Here is a 19,968-nt window from a genome sequence, read left to right as displayed (position 1 = left end):
CTCTACCCCAAATCCCACCCCCCCAGCCAGAGCCCTCACTCCCCCCACCCCCCGAACTCCAACCCTCTGCCCCAGCTTGGCCCCCTCCTGCACCCAAACATCTCATCCCCATCCCCACCCCAGAGCCCGCACCCCAGCTGGAGCCCTCCCCACCTAACTCTAAACCCCTCAGCTGCAGCCCAGAGCCCCCTCCTGCATCCCAAAACCCTTATCCCAGAGCCCACACTCCCAGCCAGGGCCTTCACCCCTTCCCACATCCCAATCCCCTGCAGCATCCAGGAGCCCCTTCCCGCACCCCAATCCCCAGTGAAAATGAGTGAGTGAGGGAGAGCGACAGAGGGATGGGGGATGGAGTGAGCGGGGTTGGGGCCTCAGAGAAGGAGTGGGGAAGGGGTAGGGCGGGGCAAGTGTGTTTGGTTTTCTGCGATTAGAAAGTTGGCAACCCTAGGATGAAACCGAAGAGAGATGGACGGGAGGAGTTGTTCTCATGGTATTTCCAGCCCAGCTGGAAGAAGGAAAGACCAAAAATCCTAATTCCAAACTGTGATGAATTCTATCCAAGCCACCACATTTAAATTCAGTGACACTGCATGAGTGTGAAGAAAGAATATAGCCCTTTTTATGCAATTAAGAGGTTTGGATAAGGTTTGAATAAGCATCCAAAGTTCTGGGTGATTATTCATTCAGATTCTTTAAACCTCTTTTGGTTCACCAATCACAGGAAAGAATCACAAAAGTGAATTACACTAAACCAAATCTAGGCCATTTTATTTCTGAATGAGTGTGTCTGCTTAAGGATTTAATGCAGTTTAACTAATCCACTTTAAATTCACCCCTTTAGTTAATTTGGAATAACTCTCCTGAGTGTCCCCATGTAGACAAGCCCTTGTAAACTGGCGAACAATGTTGCATTTATTGCCACTTGCACAAGCTGGGTAAGCTGCCTATTAATTCTCTACCGTTTCTCACTTAGCAGCATTCTCTTCCTATAAACATAAAAGAATTAAAGATAGTATACAAAATAAAGCTTAGTTTTTTTTATCGTCAGATAAATCCTTTGCATACCGTATAATACACAAACTGGAGAAAAATAATTTTGTTTAGCCACTGACTTCTAAAAAAGATATTTAATTTACAATAACAAAATGCTTTCATGGGACAATAAATTCCACTAGAGCTGGTGAAAAACAAAATTGAAGAAAAGTGGTGTTTTTTTCAAAAGAAAAATTTTTACAGAAATGTTTTTGTTTCTTTCGGTTTTCTAATTTATTAATTTTAACAAAAATATTAAAAACCAATTTATTTCTGGAAGCTGAAACCTTTTCTGTTTTCAACACACGAAAATCTTTTGGTGTTCAGTTTTTCTTTGAAAATGCAGAAAATTTCCACACAATATGAACAAATTTGAATGTTTCAAAATTTTCATGGAAAATACTTCCTAGTTTCCAACCAGCTCTATATTCCTGTGCCAGAAGATGAGGCCATTTTGAGTTCTGCTGAGATCAGGCGACGATAAGACAAAGCTCCATGTTGCATAAGGTGGAGTATCCCATTTTAAAAGTGAATGCTCTTCCTATTTCATGCAAGGTAGAGGAATTTAGAGGTGGAGGGTCTGACTCTCTGCTGCTCTGTACTTTGTATAGTCATTTACACCAGTGAAAACTGGGTGTAAAATTATACTAAATAAGAATGGTATCTTACAGCTATTTTGTGCTTGTATAAAAGACTACCCAATGTGCAGGGCAATGGGGACTCAGGCCAGTCATTTGTAATTTACAACAATACACAACAGAAGTGAAATGTTAATTCTTCCTTTTGTTGGTGGAGGCTAACAAATATTTTATTTAAAAAAAATTGATTATTTGCAGTTTTGACACACAAATAATACTGAAATGGACTTTTTAAGATCTCTAAAATACAAACATCAAACGCAAGCCTCTATTAACAGCTTTGATCCATTATGCTTTAGTTATGTCAGCTTAAAGTTGATATCCTGTAAATGGAGGGAGGATGGATGATCATGATGTTAAAGTGCTGGGACCCAAATTCTGTGGTCTGGCTGAGTTGTGCTCAGTCTAGGAGTGCACAGGGAGGCAAAGATAGCTTTATACCATCTTTACATTCCTCTGATATTAAGGCCATCTGGAAACTAGTCTTGCCACCAGTGTAAGCCATAGTCAGGCTGCTTTAACATACGTCCGACTGCCAATGCACCCAAAGGGCTGCTTTGTTAACATGAGCATAATGGTGCCTTGACTATGTCTTCTGTTCCCTGGCATCCTCTACACCAGATGCTGCAAAGGACATGACTATACACAACTCAGGGATTCACCTTAAGCAGAAGGAATCCTGAGAGGGCGAGATGTAGAGGAGCAGATAGAGTGGACACCAGGTCCGGGCCTAAGACCGGAGGACTTCTGGATTCTATTCCTCACTCTGAAGCAGACTCCCTGTATTGCCTTGGGTGAGTCACAGACTCCCTGAGCCTTTGTTCCCCATCTGTAATATAGGGATGATATTTACTTTCCTCACCACATTGCTCTGAGGCTTAATTCATTAATGCTTGTTGAGCTTTGAGAGTCTCAGATGGAAGTTAGCACAGAAGTCACTACTGGGTTCCTACAGACCTCATTATTGCCATGATCTGTGGTCTGATCACACACCTTACAATCCTGTCTGTGAGCACCATCCGTTTTATTGTTGGCATTTACTATTTGATCAATTTTCTCTTTTCCCATTTTATTGTTTACAAATGGATCAAAAAGCAGCATGAATCATCTGAACTAGTGGTGAAAAGTTATTCTTTTGGCAAAACTCTGCCTGCTGTCATTTTTTATAGTTAAGACTTTTGCCCAAAGCCTTGAATGTCTCACCCTGACACCAGCCTGCAGTAATTAATCACTAAATAGTGATTGAGACAGTGGACCCCAAAAATTATCTTCATACTATACCATATGCTGGAGCCAGCTGCAGCTAGTATTTACAGAGAAGCAGCACAGAGGAAAACACTCTGTCTGACAGTCCCCTGCTGTGAAGTCCAAGCACAGTAAACCTCTAACAAAGGTCCATAGACAGAATGTTTGCTTGTATTGACCTTCATTACCTGAGACTGTTTGGAAGGCAAAATGTCAATGGTAATGTACTGGAATTTTAAACATTATCCTATTTTAATGAATATTTCCAGCCTCTCACACACATACAAAACTGTGGATTAGTGTAGTGAAATTTAATAATTTAACAATAACTGCAGATGAGTTTTGCTTAATTTCAACACCACTCCCCCTGAGCATCTTAGTTGGATATTAAGAACACTCTCCACCCATCCGAGTTTCATATTCTATTGAAGCCCTGGGAAAATGTCACTTATGGACTGTCACGGCGCACAGCAGCAGGGGTCCATGCGATAGATACAATAGGCCCAATTCATCCCTGCACCTGCGTTAGGGCCAGCACTGGGGCAGAGGAGAGGTGGTTTGCCCTGATTCCAGAGCTACCAGGGGCCAGTTCGCAAGTTGCGTCCCAGCTGCCATTGTTCCTATGGGCCTTCCATAGACAGGGGACAGAGCCACCCCAAACGCACCTCTGGACTCCTTCGATACATTCCCTCCCTCCTGCAACCCACCCTGGAACAGCTCCTGCTGTGCAGGGGAGGGCTTCTGCAGGGGTAGTGCAGAGCTGGCTCTGTGTCTGGAAGGGAAGGTAATGGGAGCTATTAATTTTAGGAGTGGTTGTGTGATGGTGAAAAGGGACCATGGAGTAACCATGATTCATGACCTACCTCTCTCCCAGCTTCTTCTTGTCATTTCCTACTTCCACTACTGGGCTGCACCATATCATCTTCCTCCCTGCTAAACAGGGAAGGCAAGAGAAAAACACATTCTCCTATAGCTCTACAAGCACCCTTTCCCTGGCCTCTGTGGATATTTTTCCTTTCCCCTTTCCATTCTTCTGAACTGGTGAGGAGGGGGGAAAACACCCCATACATACACACTCCCCCTACACCTCCCATGTAGGTAACTTCCCATGCAGAGAAAGAACTCCTTTGATTGTCATAGGAAAGGTGGGAGAAATCCCTTCTTGACCCGTCTCCTTTCCCTTACAGGGAGAAGTGGAGAACTGTCTCCTGATCCTCCCTCATCCATGGCCCAGCCAGTTGTCTCTGGGTGCCCGCAACATATTTAGTTGTCTGCTTTTTCCTTTTCAGGGAGAAGAAGACTTGGTGCCACCTCAAGCTAAGGAAGAATCCTTTCAGGACAGAGTTTCTTGTCTCGATCACACCTAAGCTTAGTAGCATCAGGATCAGGAAATATTCTTCCCAGTCCCTCTGTACTGTGTCAGGAATGAGGGCCGGAAACAGATCCAATTTGAAGGCAGCCCCTGCAGCAGAGCCCGGCTCCAGACAACTTAATGAGCACAGCTGTCATATAGGGGGCTGTATAAGAGGCTACACTGCCTGATTGCTTGGAAGAGGCAGCAGCAAGCAGCAGCAATGGCTCAACAGTTCAATGGCTGTTCAAAGCATTTACCTATAGCTGCAATAGCTCCTGCCTTGTTACAGCGTTGGACCCAGCCTTGCCTCACTCCAGGAAGCCCAGTTCTGACTCTCGCTCCATTTCCTGACTTTGGCTCTGACCCTTGGTTCTGGCGTCTGGCCTCCGACTCTGATTCCTGGGCTCTGATTCCTGGTAACTGACTCCAGCTCTGACCCCCATGTCCCAGTCGCTGGCACTTTCAGCTATAATGGGTAGATTAATACTGTCAGGTATGGGCTAATGGGAAACCCGTTCCAGCCCCAGTCTAGGCTTGCTGAAAGCCATGCCCATATCCTGTCCTGTAAAACCAAGCCTTTTTAACCCTCTTAATTCAGGACAAAATTTGCCAACTTCAGAAGCATTTAAGCTTTTGTGGAATAATGGCATATTGTAGAATCACGGGGGAAGCTCAAATTAGAGTTGGATGCACTTTGTGGGGAAGAGTGGAACCATGAGCTTTCAAATGTCATTGTTCCTGAAGGAAGGGACTCTTAAAGAAAATCCAGTGTTGTTCAATGGTGTTCCACCTTCAGGGTTGGAAATCCATATAGACAGGCTTGGGAGGACTATATTTTTAGCAGTAAATGTTGATTTCACTGTACACACACAAACCGTTGAAAACATACTTCCATTGATAATCATCAAAATTTACAAATAGGCAAAGTAAGAAAAATGCTGCTTGAGAACTTATTATTGCCCTACCTTAAAGTGTATAAAGTGTATTGTAATGCTAGCTTTAGCGGCGGATATTTACTTAGTACGTATTGACATATGATATTGACAATTTGTGTTTTAAAGTTTATAAAGCTTTAACTTTTTGAATCTCAACATTTATTGTCATTAAATAATTATTGGCTGACCCACCCATAATTTCACAAAACTGTGAAAATGTATATAGTGAAAAATTCTTTAAAACAAACATTGATATTATTTGTCAACATATTTAAAAAAAACCCTGAATTCTGCCAAGCCTATCCATAGAATAAGTGTGATTTTTTTAAGATATCGGGTGCTCACCTGCATGAAAATACTAAAGATATTTGGGTCACACTTTACATTCTGGTCTCATTTACAAAGGGTTAATAAATGTTTAATGGATGTTGTAAGGATTAGTGATAGGCCTAATCTTTCAGCCAAAATTTTTCACCAAAAAAATGTAGATTCAGTGATACTGAAACATTTCACAAATTTAGTCTAGTTTTGTTGAACTGTTCATGTCAAATTGAATAAAAAAAAAATTCCAAAGAGTTGAAATGTTTCATTTTTAACATTTTGATTTTGCAGTTCCAAACAACTTACTTCCTTCAGTTTTATTAAATCTAAAACAATCAATCTTTTTAAATGGTCAAAATTGAAGTGAAACATTTAGCAACTGACATAATGCAGAATTTTTTCAACTTTTTGATTTGTCAAAAATCTTGTTTTCAATTTCACCCAAAACATTTTTTTTCCCCTGAACAGTCAGCAGCTAAAAAATCCATTGCTTGCACAGCTCTAATAAGGATGTTGCAGACGTGAGAAGTATGTGTCACAGATAAACACATCAGTAGACGTTTCTACAGAGGGTTATAAGCCAGGTTCTTCTAAACAACCTATTGTGATGTAGCAGTATCTAACAATTGATTAGCAATTTATTAAAACATCTATTAATCCTTCAAAATACCTTAATAAAGTACAACTGCTACTTCTTTAAAAACAAAGTATAAAAAGAAATAGCAATTGGCCTGATTTTTCTGGGATACAAGTGCAAAATGAAGTTCTCCTCTCAGGGTATTGACTCTGATATTTGGCTCTTGCTCCATGTACAATCATGTAATGTCTCAATTGATATTATCAGAAGTTCTATACACATGCAGTACATAGTTCAACAGATCAGGCCAGAGGATTGCTGGAGGACCCAAGAGGGTAGCTTCACCTTAATTACAAACAGGGACCTTTGTGCTATTATACCCAGCATGACCACATTTTCCTCTGCTGAAGTGCTGAATATTGGGTTATGTGTTTTGTTTTCCTACGGCTCCCTTGATTGACCTGCTCGAATTCCTCCATTGACTTATGCAAACATTATTTTAAAGTCTTGCTTAAAAACAGAAGAGAAAATATAAAAATTTGTTCTTCAGTTTGTTTTATGGGGGTTCACCTCTCACAGTTGTACTTGAAAATATCCAGCAAGCATTTTCAATGTATGTTTTGCTGTATCGCTCATGCATGATGTTAATGTGACACCTATATATTATAAGAGAAACAGTCTTATGCATCCAATGAAGAGAGCTGTAGCTCACAAAAGCTTATGCTCAAATAAATTTGTTAGTCTCTAAGGAGGCACAAGTACTCCTTTTCTTTTTGCGGATACAGACTAACACGGCTGCTACTCTGAAACCAGTCTTATGCAATGAACACTTACATATTTAAATAATATATGCTGTAATAGAGGAAAGCACATGTCTTTCCGTGACATACAGAAGCAAAATAAAATTTGACTAGTAACACTGTTTATCTACAGTGCATCAGTCTTTGGTCAATAAAAATGATATTTAGATCTCATTGCTATATACTGATTATATGGTATCAGATTTACCATATAAACAAACGTCAACAACTTTGTCTGTAAGGCTGAGCATATAATTATTTTTTTCTTTTTCCTATTGCACTTTCTATTCTATGACCTCAAAGCACTTTACAAACATTAAAGATTTAAGTCGATGAATGTAAACTAGTTGAAGATCTAGACCTCAGTATATGTCCTCTGAGGTAGTGAATTAACAAACTATTTTTCAGATGGAGAAAATGGGGCATGGCCAGAAATAGACCCTTGGGTTGAAATCATTCCACTAACTTCAATAGACTCAGGATTCTTCCTCAAGGTCTCCTGAGTCCTAGATCTGTACTTTAACCACAAGACTTTCCTTTGTTCACATCACTGCATTAGACAATGGTAAGTTCATGACCAACGTGTGACTCCATTGTATCTATCTTCTAACTAATACATCTGATTATAACGTTGCAGGTTACTGATTGAACTGATACATGCTGATTGAACTGATACTTTCTATCACTCTCACAAATTTCATTCTGGAAGAATCCTTTCAGGAGCTATTGATGATGGAATAAGTTGGCCCATATATGTTTGGACCATGATCCACACAGTTCCAAGCAGGCACAAGGCCCTGCCTGCATGGAATTCCTTGTAGTACCAGGGCCTTAGTTTGCTGGAAACAAGTTCTGTTTTCAGAGTTATTCCCAGAAAAATCTGTTTCGGTGATTTCAGTAAAGAACAAGGGTGTTTTAAAATTCTCTCATTATGTATTTAGAAGAGCCAACGTCAACTTTTAATATAGCGATGCAGTTCAAGCAGGCATATATATATATATATATATATATATATATATATATATATATATATATATATATATATGTTTTGCTGTGTGCGTGTGTATACACACACACACACACTTGCATCACTATATATACCCAATTAAAAATCAAAGGAAATAGTTTCCCATAAAAAACTCTGGTGTTAAAATGGTATTAGATTTAAACTAGGAAAAGCAAAGAAAATTTAGACTTAAGGCTAAAATGTGATCCTTAACATGTCCCAGGGTGCTTCTTGATTGTAGCACATTCACCATAAAAAAAAATCTCCCACTGTTAACAGACCTCTGCAATACTGAGACACAACAGGATGCATAAAAGACGGAGTTTGAGAATTAACTCCCTATTTTCTGGCTTCTTGATGTTTTCAGGCAAACTAAATATTTTAACATAATTTTGCATGCACATAGCACAGTGGTTGGTGCTGTATAAATTCTCAATATCTCAATATTATCATGTATATCTAAACTATAGAGTGGCCATACTTAGTAAGACATACTTATTTACATCTACAAATTACACAGAATATAACTATTAATTATTCGTATTACAGTCGCAAGTAGATGCCAGCTGAGGTAAGGACCCCATTGTATATGCAGCATACCACCGCCATGAGATATAAACTGCCCTTGCCTGCAGGGGGAAGATATACATGATTTCCTGTCACAAGCAAATGGGAGCTGATGGGGAAGGCCAGGAAGTAGCTCTGTATCTAGCAGTGCATAGCTTTTGAGAGATGGGCTCATAGTCAATACTTTTTAAAGGACTCTAGTGAAAAATGAGCAAGTTATTGAGTCATAGGGGCGGGGTGGGTAATGTAAAATGTGTTAGATTACAAGGCATGTGTATCAACCATATTCAGTGAGAATAATGTGCTGAGTAGGGCCTCAATTCAGCAAAACACACAAACCTGGGACATGAGGGCATGGAATGAGGGGTGTCTATAACGTCCTTTTGTGTAGAGCAGCCACTGCATTGGGGCATGGGTTGAAAAAAAAGACAAATTATTTCTTTTCTTCCTTATTTTTTTTACCAAACCTAACAGGCATTATGTTTACCAGAAACAGACACATTTTTGGAAATATATGAAAATTGCCTAGCGAGATTTTTTTTTTTACAACTCCAACCCCTGTGCTGGGAAAATTATCAATGTTTTCCAGTAAGCCATCTAAATTTATGATGCCTGAAGATATTTTATATACCGTTTCCCAAAGTAGAAATTACAGCAGCCTTGTATTTTTGCCCTGAGGTCCTTTTCACAGTTATACATGCAGATGATCTCTAATAAATTGATTTATACTCCTGTGTTTCATGACAGAATTACTCATTATAAGAAATACCTCTCACTCTACTTAAGGGCACACGGTTTTGTAAATGCTGAGTCAGTACATGTGAGTGTTTAACAAGCCAAGCCTTGTGTTTCAAAACAGCAATATAGGTAAACACCCCCCTTTGGATGAAGTCTAATTTTACAAAACTTTTTTAAACCCAAAAGAGTCTGAGTCTGCCTGTTTGATGATAGAGTATTGTGCTATTTCCCTTCATCTTGTGAATGCCTGATTTGATTAAAGTTTGGGGCATCTCCTGAGATCTTCATAAAACTGGGGTTTACTTGGATTCAAATAAGAATCTAAATAATCTTTTGTTTAAAAAAAACTCTTCCTCTTTGGACTATGTACTCAGTTAACAATATAATGTAGAGAAATACTTAAATGTCAGCTGTGATATTCTGCATTTTTCAGGATCAATGTCATTTCTATCAAATGATCCTCATTTTGAGTGATGTTACTCATTTTAGTTCCAAGGTTACCCACATTCCACATAAAACTCTTCCCTTTCACTTTTATTTCTTAAAAACCTTTTGTAGTAGAAATTAAGACTTGTGGAACAGAGGTTATGGAAACTTGTTTATGCTAAGGGAATGAATCTCACAGCATGTTCAGTTTCCTGTATAAATGCTTTTTTGTGAGTTCTTCACTTTGGATCTTTGTTACATGTTGCATCCCACATTTGGGTCTTGGCTGGTTGAGTTATGATCAAATGTACTATTGTACCTTTTAAAATAAAATAAAGTGTTATTTTTTCCTACTTTTTTTTAACAAAAGTTGCAGAATATGGGTAACACAAGATTGTGGTGGGTGTGACTTGGTCCTGTAGGGTCTTTTGTTATAGCTTCAATCTTGTAGAGATTTACACAGAACTGAATATACACACGAGTAGTTCCACTGAATTCAGTTGGCCTACTCACATGCATAAGTCTTTACAAGACTGAGGCCTATAACATCTCTCTAGCTGTAGCATTTGTAAAGTACAAATCATTGTATTATGTACTCTAGAGTACTGATCTACCCAAGCACTTAACCATGTGAGTTGTCCTATAGAAATGAATGGAGCTCTTAACACGCTTAAGTGCTTTGCTGGATCAGGGCCTAGACCGGAGATAAAAAAGACTCTAATTTCAGGTTCTTTCTGAAACACTTTTTTCCTACCTCTGGCCTTGGCACTCTCTCTTATGGACAATTTGGAGGATTTACATATTGTTATTTAGTAGGTTTAGGGGGAAAGTTATTTTTGTTTTTGTTGTTTTCAATGAGGCAAGTGGCAGCCTAATTAGCATAGTTGACAAATTATTACAAAAACTAGATATGTGTAATTGGAAAGTGAGGTAACTGATTATACATATTTTTCATGTGAAAATTAAAGTCCAGGACTCTGCTGCCTTTGCTCATTGAGTTTAGTTTTTGCTCAGTTACACATTTTGCAGGGGTAAACAGGGTTTAATGTATACATTGGAAAGTTGCATGTTGTGTACAGTGGGTTTTCCCCCTCTCCTTTCATGGGCTTGCCTGAGAGAAATTGTGGAATGCTTTTTCTGCCAGGCAGAGTGCTCGCTCTCCCGGTTCATGGTGTGCCTCTTGCGGCTGAGAGGCCACTTCTCTATTACGAACCAGAAGAGAAAAATTGGCAAAAAGTAAGTGCCATGGGATTTTGCTAGAGTAATTACCCTAGTCTTCAATATTAATGAGCAATTAGAGCACTGTCCATGAAGCAGTCCACTGATCCTACGGCTCAAATGAGGACAGTCCTGTGGCTTTGCCATTAAGAGTTTAACTATTTGTCTAAGTGGGAAAGCCCTGGGACTGTTGTGGTTACTGTTGCTGTATCACAGGACTGCTCCAAGTCTGTCACTGAACCATAGCAAGCAGGCTCGCTGTGACATAGCGTATCTCTCGTCATTGCTTAAAGGAAGGAAGGCCAGGGAACCCAAAGTCTAATCCTGCACTAGTATTATCTGGAGGGATGGGAGAAATTCCTCCTTTAAAAAAAAAGAATATTTAGTCATTTTTAAAAAATAATTCTAGACGTTGGGTGGGATTTTCAAAAGTGCCCAAGTAACTTCGGAGCACGCGTCTTTTTATTGGGCATGTATTCCTAAATTTGGGTACGTCTACAAGGGAAAAAAAGATCTGCGGCAGTGTCTCAGATCCCAGGTCAACTAATTCAGACTCATGGGGCTTGCGCTACAAGTTTAAAAATAGCAGTGTAGATGTTCCTGCTTGGACTGGGCCCTAGGCTCTGAACACCGGCAGTGGGAGAGCAGGGTTCAGAGCCCAGGCTGTATCCCAGGCCTGAATGTCTATCTTGAGGCTACTCTAACTTGTGCCATTTGGAAATGATTCCCTAGGGAAAATAATGAATTTGAAGAATCTGGGGTTCATAAAAAGGAGATGTGCAAATATCCTCAGCATCATCGAAGTTTTATTTAGAAGAAAAATGGGGGGAAATTGAAATATTTTTGTAATTTTTTTCTCCTTATTTTCCAGCCAATTGTGCTGACGATACAGCAGCCCAAAAAACCTCAAATCTTCTCAAGGGATCTCAGATACCTTGGCCTGTTTCTTTGCCTCATCTACAGCCACAGGATAGGAATGCAGAAGTTCTTTGGACTCCAAGCTGTTCTCCTGCAACCAGCATTTCTACCAAGCTGTTTCGTTTGTGTACCAGGCAACAGAACTAGTAAGTAAACAAATAAATAATTTTTGCAATGAAAAATGGCTTTTCAACCAAAACACAAATGTTTGCAGGGAATTCTTGTTTGCTCAACATTACAGTTATTCAATTAAAAAAACAATTTTGGGGCAGGTTTTCAGTATCAGGGTTTTTGTCTTTCTACCTCTCCCTTCTCTTCCTTTATTCTGCTCCTCTGAAGGGGGGAAGTGGTGGAAAACCCTCAACATTTAAACTATTTCATGATGTTTTGAAATGAACCAAAATTCATTTTTCTCAAAAAAGAAAAATAGATCCATGAAAAATGTTGTAACAAAATACGTATTTTTGGTTTCTTTCAAAATTCTGGGCAGAAAATACTTCCTTTTTTTGATCAGCCTTACCAGATAAAGCTTGAGGAGTAAACATCTAGATTCCATGACATCAGTGTTCATGGACAGCTCTGTTCAGTTCACACAGAGTCATCAACTCTGAAAAGAAAGAAATGATATTGAAAGTACAGCAATCACAGATGATGGCAAAAATCAGTTTCCGTGACAACATGACCAGACTGTAGCATATTTTTAAAAACAAAAACAAATGAGGTTTGAAACATACCATATTGAAATAGATCCAAAAATATATTCACACATAATGTTTTCTCCTATCTTCAGTGCTTAATTGATGCTTGAATCTGAAATGGAGCACTCCCGACAATTGAGTTGTGTGTGCTTGACTCTGTGTCATAGAAATATATTTTGATATCTAGGCTACATTTCCTTTTTGCCTGTAGATAGTCAGCCACCAGGCTGAGGCTGCTCTCTGTTGATTAAACCATGTTCCACTAAAAACCTGCAGTGCAAATACATGTCAGCAGAGTATGTTCTGTGTACTGTTCCCTCTCATGTGATAAGTGGTGCATTTCCTCAATGGATGCACATTGCTTACATTTTTAGAGCTATTAAGCTGGGATAATTATGGAACAATCTAGGCAATGTTCAGTAGCCCATGCAGATGCCTGACAGGGCATGTTGTCTCTTAATTAGGAATTTGAATGCCTAATGCTTGTATATTAACTGAAATAATTGGATAGATGTTTTACATTTTCTTCAGCTTTACTGACAACTGAGCAAGAGACTGCACAAATCCACGCATCTTTCTAAACCAGCTCATTTTATTTGCACATTCTAGGTGGTCTAATGTGGTGGTTAAGTGTGGCTTTTAGGAGAATTGATTCTGTCTATTGTATAAACGTACTTTGTGATGTCTTTTAGTAAACCTAACATTTTAAATCTGGCATTTTACTGCTTCAAATAGCTGCCATGTAGTATTCAGAATAACTGCCACTCTGCACCCCTTTAGTTACTTGGAATTTAAGTTACTGGTAAATCAGTCATCATCATTATTATTATTATTATTTATTGCTAAGTGCTGACAGTGGGCTCTGCATTGTTAACAAAAAAAAAAAAACAACAACGGGGGGGGGAGGGTTGCAATCTAAAAGCCTGATCCTGTCAACTTTACTCACACAAGTAGTTCTCATTCCCCATTCACTTCTATGGGACTGCTTCCGTGAACAAAGGGCTTCTCATAGAGTAAGGGATTGCTGGATTGAACTCTAAAGCTCGGATAAAGAAAGCAGCTCCGCATGCGTAGGCCCATGCCCCTGCACAGGGCCCTGCTGAAGCTAAGCAGGGCTGCTCGGGTTCAGGCCCTAAATGATCTGTTTTATTATTCCTGAGAGACACAATGGATGAGGTAATATATTTTATTGGAGCAACTTCTGTTGGTGAGAGAGACAAGCTCTCAGTCTCTTTTGAAAACAGAAACCACAGTCCTAACCCCATCAACACTTAGGCTATATCTACACTGGCATTGGAATGACAAAACTTTTGTCTTTCAGAGGTGTTAAAAAAAAAACAAACACCCCCCACCCCCCCGAAAGACAAAAGTTTTGCCGATGCCAAGCGCCAGCGGGCCTGCCGAGAGCAATTCCAGGACCCAGGAAGAACAGTCAATGGGTCCCCTAGAAAGGGATGGCTCAGGTTTTTGGGTGGTGCTGCACCTGCACTGGCTGGTACGCAGCAAGCTGCTGCCAGCTGCACTGCTGGGCACACTCTGCCGGCATGGCCAGGGCTTCCACATGCCTGCCTGGCTACCTTCACCACCGCTGGTACCACCCCACATGGGTGGCAGGTATGGAAGGCAGGGGGAGGCTGTGCCCCCCAACAGCTTTGCATGGCCCTGCCCATGCTTCACACCCAGGCCCCTTTCTACTTCCCGGGCTGTTCTGCTGGGGGCTCTTCCCCGCATGGCTGGGGCCCCAGATTGGGGCTGGGGTGGCTAATGGAAGCTGCCCAGCATTCCAGGGCTGGGGGGCTGTGCCACCCACTCACCCTACTGGCGTTCTTTCACCCTCCCGGCATTCCGGGGGTGTATGTGTGTGGGTGATGCCCGCTCAGCTGCCTGGCGTTCCAGGACTGGCAGCACTCGAGCAGCCTAGAGGTGTGTGGGCGGGGTGGGGGGGGGGCGAGACGACTGGCTGCCGTGCCAGGAGGGGGGTGGGCCTCTCGCGGAGAGACAGGGCCATGGGCAGCAAGGATGGTCCTGGCCAGGGGCTAGCCTCCCTAAGCCCAGGGTTCAGCCGCCTCTACCATGGCTGTGGCACTATCCGGGGGTCCCTGGGCCCTTTTAAATCACCCAGGCCCCTGGGCAAATTGACCCCTTTCCCGCCCCCCCTCCCCCGAATTGCCTAAGCGATTGTGTGAACAGCACTTTGTTGGCAGGAGCATTCTCCTACCGACAACGCAAATGTTGCACTTTTGGGGTGGAAGTTTTTTGTCGGCAGGAGAGCTGACAAACAGCAGCTACACTGTGCGACTTTTAGCAGCATGGCTGTAGCAACACAGCCATGTCGCTAAAAGTTTTGTAGTGTAGACATAGCCTTAGACATGTGAGTAGTCCTGAGGAACCTATTCAGGTGCATAGAGTTAGATACATTTACAGGATCAGAGCCCAGTCCCACTCCCTTTGGCATCAAAGGAAGCAGGATTGGGTCCTGTATAATTAGCTTATTTAATCTTCTCTGCTATATATGTGAGGAGGTACCATGCACACCAGCATATACATTGTTTATATTTAGGATACTTGATAAATATGTGTTTATCACTATTATTAATATAAAAGCTCCTTTAAAAGCAACAAATTGCTTTCTATTAGTAATGTGCATAATGACCTATTTCCATAAACATTTTTAGTAAGAGAAATTTGAATGTGAAAAACCCTGCAGACATTTTACGGAAATTAGACTGTATTGTGCAGAAGTACATCATAGTTGTATTTTGTTGTTTAATATTTTGTTTTGAGAGGTGAATTACTTTCTTCCTGATATATAGTGTGAAAGAGGCAACCCAGTGTAGAACAAGGGAAAAATGACTCTTAATATGTTTTTCTCTTGCTAATGTTTATTCACTTGATTGACGTAAGGAAGTTTTCGCAGAAAATATACAGGTTATTTATTTATTTATTGCAGAGTCATTTAAAAATACGTGTTAGTCATTTTAAAAATGTCCCAGAAATCTAGTCATTAGGAAAAAAATAAAGAGATGTCTTTTATGGTCAAAATGATTAAAACAACCTCTGAATCTGTATCTACCTGATCTGTGTATCTCCACATGATTTCCATACCGAAATACTGGTTAAGTATGCAAAAATAATACTGTACTGAAGTTTAGAAGCTGCTTGAGAGATTTAGCCCCAGGAGTTAAATTTGCTTTAACTATGTGTTTTGGGTTGAAAGGCATGCAAGCATATCAATCAGTATTGTGTATAGCCTGAACAGCAGTGCCCTGTGTTTTGTATAGTATGTAGACCTTGCAGCAGAGGAGTTGTTATATAACTCACTTTACATTTGTTTGGTGTAAATAAGGTTTTTCTTCTTCACCAAATGGCTTTTAAATTCTGAAATACTAATTATCCATCCTGCATTCTGTAAAAATAATACACATGGAGGGTCAGATGATCATCTTATGCACATAAGCAGTTTCACTGAGGTTATGCAAGTAAAGTGGGCAACATTTGATCCTGAATTAGGTTAATAGCATCCAATGAAGTGGGCTGTAGCCCACGCAAGCTTATGCTCTAATAAATGTGTTAGTCTCTAAGGTGCCACAAGTCCTCCTGTTCTTTTTGCGGATACAGACTAACACGGCTGCTACTCTGAAACCTGTTAATAGCATAGCCACACAAACTAGGTAATAGAAGGAAATGCCAATACATCTAATGCTAAAAGACGGAGCAATTTTTCAATTCTGTGTGAAATAAATATTTTTTTCAAAAGAAACATTGAATCAAAGGTCTAGATATTACGAATTCTGAGTTCTATTCCAGTAATACTGACAAATTTTGTGAACTTGGGAAGGTCACTTAGGTACAATTTTTAAAGGGATTTAAGCTTCTAAGTCACTTAGGTACATTTTGAATTTTTTCCTATCTAGCTGTGCCTCAATTTCCCCATATGTAGAAATATGGCTCATAATTAAAGCCGGGGAAAATTTTCAGCTGAACTTCTTTTCAGTGAAAAATGCAGATTCAGTGACACCAATCTATTATGCAAGTTTGTACAATTTTCCCAAAATTCTTTGTGTTAAAAAATTACAAAAATGTTGAAACACATCTTTTTGATTTTTTGTTTCCAAGTGACATTTTGTTTCAAAAGTTCCTTCAATTTGATTTTTTAAATACATCTGAAATGTTAAACTGAACATTTTGGGGGAAAATGTTTTTGCTTCAATCCAAAACGTTATTTTTTATTTTTCAAAATTGTTATTCACACAGTTCTAATGATAATGCTTGCTCCAGCTTGTAAAACTCTCTGAGATCAATAGATAAAACATGCTACATAAGCTTTCAGCTCTATTGAAGATTTAAATATTTGTAATGCTATTGAAGAGAAAAGTATATTCTTATATTTCTAATTCTGTGTTACAAAACTGATATGTAGCAGCTATTTTTATTCCTAAATATGCATTTGCTAATTTAATGTGTTTTATTCATGTATTTGTTTCATTTAAAAATTTGAACTACATAGCTGAGTTGGAGAAATCTTAATTAAAATGGAGATTAATGAGGTGGTGTGTGAAATGTATACATTGTGGACCTGATTCAGGAAAGCACTTAAGCAGGTGCTTAACTATAAGCATGTGCCATTGATTTCAGTTGCATTGAAGCATACATTTAAGCACATGTTTAAGAGCTCGGCTAAACTGAATGCAGAGCTGGATATTACTATTACTATGGAGGACTGAACCAAGGGCACACAGGTTTTTAAGCTGTAACAAATACAGGGTTAAAGACAACCCTCCTGACATGTGGGCTCATGCAAAGTGCTGCTGAATGTCTAATCCTCCCACAACCAAGCAAGTGAGAGTAGAGGGTCCTCAGTACCTTGTAGTATCAACTCATATGTTATAGCCCTATCTTTCTCCCATTTTGGTGTGTGGTCAAGCTCCAATTGACTTTAATGGCAGCAGGATTGGCCTTTATGAAGGCAGGATTTTCTTTGCTATTTTAATTAGGCATTCATTAAACACAGAGGCAAGTATCAGTACTCTGCCATCATTATTGCTGCATGCTATACACAGTCAACAGAAAGAAAACCTTAAAAACAGCAGTAAAATGAAATCTGAGATGTTGAATTAGTCAAGTGAATTAATGTACATGATCATTTACTTACTGGTAATTTTGCTGAAAGATAGAGCAGAATGAGCCTGAAAAGTAATTCAAGGGTTTTTTTTATGTGGGGGTTGTCAAACTGTCTGGAATAGCTCACAACCATGAGTGCCTATTTTAGGGCAGCCTGTCAGAAAACAAGGGCAGACACCCCAAACTGGTGGTATGTTCTATAATTAGATTTCACCAACCCAGTAACAAATGTGAACTCTTGGATCACTATACCAGTCTTACCATGGAGTCACAGTCAGTCCCCTACTCTCCAGTCTATCTTACCACCCAGACAAACTGAACTTTGTGATAAAAGGTTACTCAAACCTAAAATCACACCACATTAGGTTTCTCCCAATCAGTCCCAACATACCACTCACTCACCCCAGATCAATTGGTACTCCAGATCTTACACCAAAGACGATGCTGGCAGCCAATTCTGTAGTAAATGAACTGCAGGTTTATTAGATAAAAAAAAAGAATGAAAGTTATTGAGGGGTTAAAGTGGGTAAAATATATTAACAGGTAAATCACAGTTTGTAACTCTAATGATACGATAAGCTGCCAGTTTCCTGAAAGTCTTTCAGGGCTACCCAGAATAACTCTGGGGATCTCTGTCTTCTCGTTCAGTTATTCTGCCCTGCTAGAATCCAAACAGTCCAGAGAGACCGGATCTTACTTTGAACCTATATTTATATCTTCTTCTAACAGAAAACAAGCTGGCAATCTCTCTACCCACCTGGGCTTTCCCTTTGATAACAGTGAGTGAGGAATGTATTTAGTCTTTTGACCTTGGACCATATACAAAATGGCCACTTGCTTTGAAATTAGCATTTTCTGTTTAAGTCCTTAAGTCCTTCATTAGCATTTCATAAGATTTCTTTGATGGGTAATTTAGTTACAAGGTATACATAACATAAATGTTTGTTGTTACATTATAACAGAAATAGATAAGCAAGAACAATACAAGTAACGACCAATTAGTTTTCATGAAGTTTAAACACAGGACCTATTAGTTTTTGTGAAGTTTAAATCTGAATACACACATAAACATTAACAATTGTTTTGATCTACACTAATACAAGTGAATTGACCTGTGGTTCTGGGCCTGACCAGGTTTGCCAGAATCACAGCTGTACCTTATGTTGATTCTAAAAAAACAAAAAGAGTGAGAAGGCATTTAAGTTAGCATTAGAAAAAGAGAAACTGTTCAGTGCTCAGCACTTCCTCCACTTAACAGAACAAAAGTCAAGTCCTATTAATATAGTCAACTGCGCCATAGTGACTCATCAAATATTATCTGTTGTTTTATGCTTACTATTTTGTTGAAATAGAATTATGAGGTTTTGCTGACAATACTTTTGCATGGTATGCCCTTTTCCCTGAATTAACTACACCCTTCATTTTAATCCTCCTTTATCGTTTAGACACAAACACTTACATTGAGGCCAGAATGAGAAGCCACTCATAGTGAGAGAGCATGATTTTCAGCAGTTCATGTTGGTACATTAAGTCTTCTTTCCTAATCTTCCCTCCCATGTGAACAGAATAGGTATTTTTAATAATAATAAAAAGAGATAATCACTTAATGCAGAATTGTCCATTGCACCCAAATAGCAAATCCAGTTTAAATGGAAATTTACACAAAGAATTATTTATAGGAATCAATCATAATTACATTTAATGCATGCTGCAGCTGTTTATAATTGTGGTTTTCCCAAGGTTATTCCCCTCCCACCCTCCACCCCCACACACATGAAATTTGTTTCTGTGGAAATGCTTAGGAAGAATTATAAATTTCTTGTAACTGTGGTAAGGCAGACTAGATCCTGATTAGTGGATGTCACCAAAAGAAAGAGCAGGCTTTCTTTATTTGGACCTACAAAAGAGTTTTGTAGAAGCTGAATTAGTAACACCTAATAGGAGAAATATTTTCCGTGTCTATTTCCAATTCTGTTGTCTATTTACTGTTGGCTAAAACAAACTGGAGCCTTATGTTAAACTTTTAACATAAGTTAAAAGTGTAATTTTAGGGAAGAATAATTTCCAGACACTGTGGGCCAAATTGAGAAGTGATACATAAAGTGGATTTTTTTAAAAAGCTCTGCTCTAGGAATTATTTGGGGGAAGTTCTGTGGCCTGTGTTGTACAGGAGGTCAGATTAAATTATGAAATGGTCCCTTCTGGCCTTGGAATCTATGAATTTAGACTCCCTAACATTCTGACAGAACCCCTAGAGCTATTTACTCTAGAACTGTTTGAAAAATGGATTTTAAACAGTTGTAAGTTTTGACTTTTCATAAGAAAACAAAAACAAAAAATGTTAAGTTTTGACTTGAGGTGGTTTTCCAATGAA

At 39.4% G+C, this 19,968-nt stretch overlaps 1 long non-coding RNA gene across 1 annotated transcript in view; it reads left to right on the top strand.

Annotated features, from left to right (window-relative positions):
• Positions 1 to 11,689: 11,689 nt before the first annotated feature.
• Positions 11,690 to 19,968, top strand: part of LOC140906228 (uncharacterized) — a 75,779-nt gene continuing 67,500 nt past the window's right edge. The window contains exon 1 of the long non-coding RNA XR_012157048.1: positions 11,690 to 11,921. This is a non-coding gene — a long non-coding RNA (uncharacterized lncRNA). The remainder of the gene's footprint in view (positions 11,922 to 19,968) is intronic.

This window comes from Lepidochelys kempii, chromosome 1 (genome assembly GCF_965140265.1).
Source record: "Lepidochelys kempii isolate rLepKem1 chromosome 1, rLepKem1.hap2, whole genome shotgun sequence".
NCBI lineage: Eukaryota > Metazoa > Chordata > Testudines > Cheloniidae > Lepidochelys > Lepidochelys kempii.
This window is presented reverse-complemented; position numbering and strand designations above follow the sequence as displayed.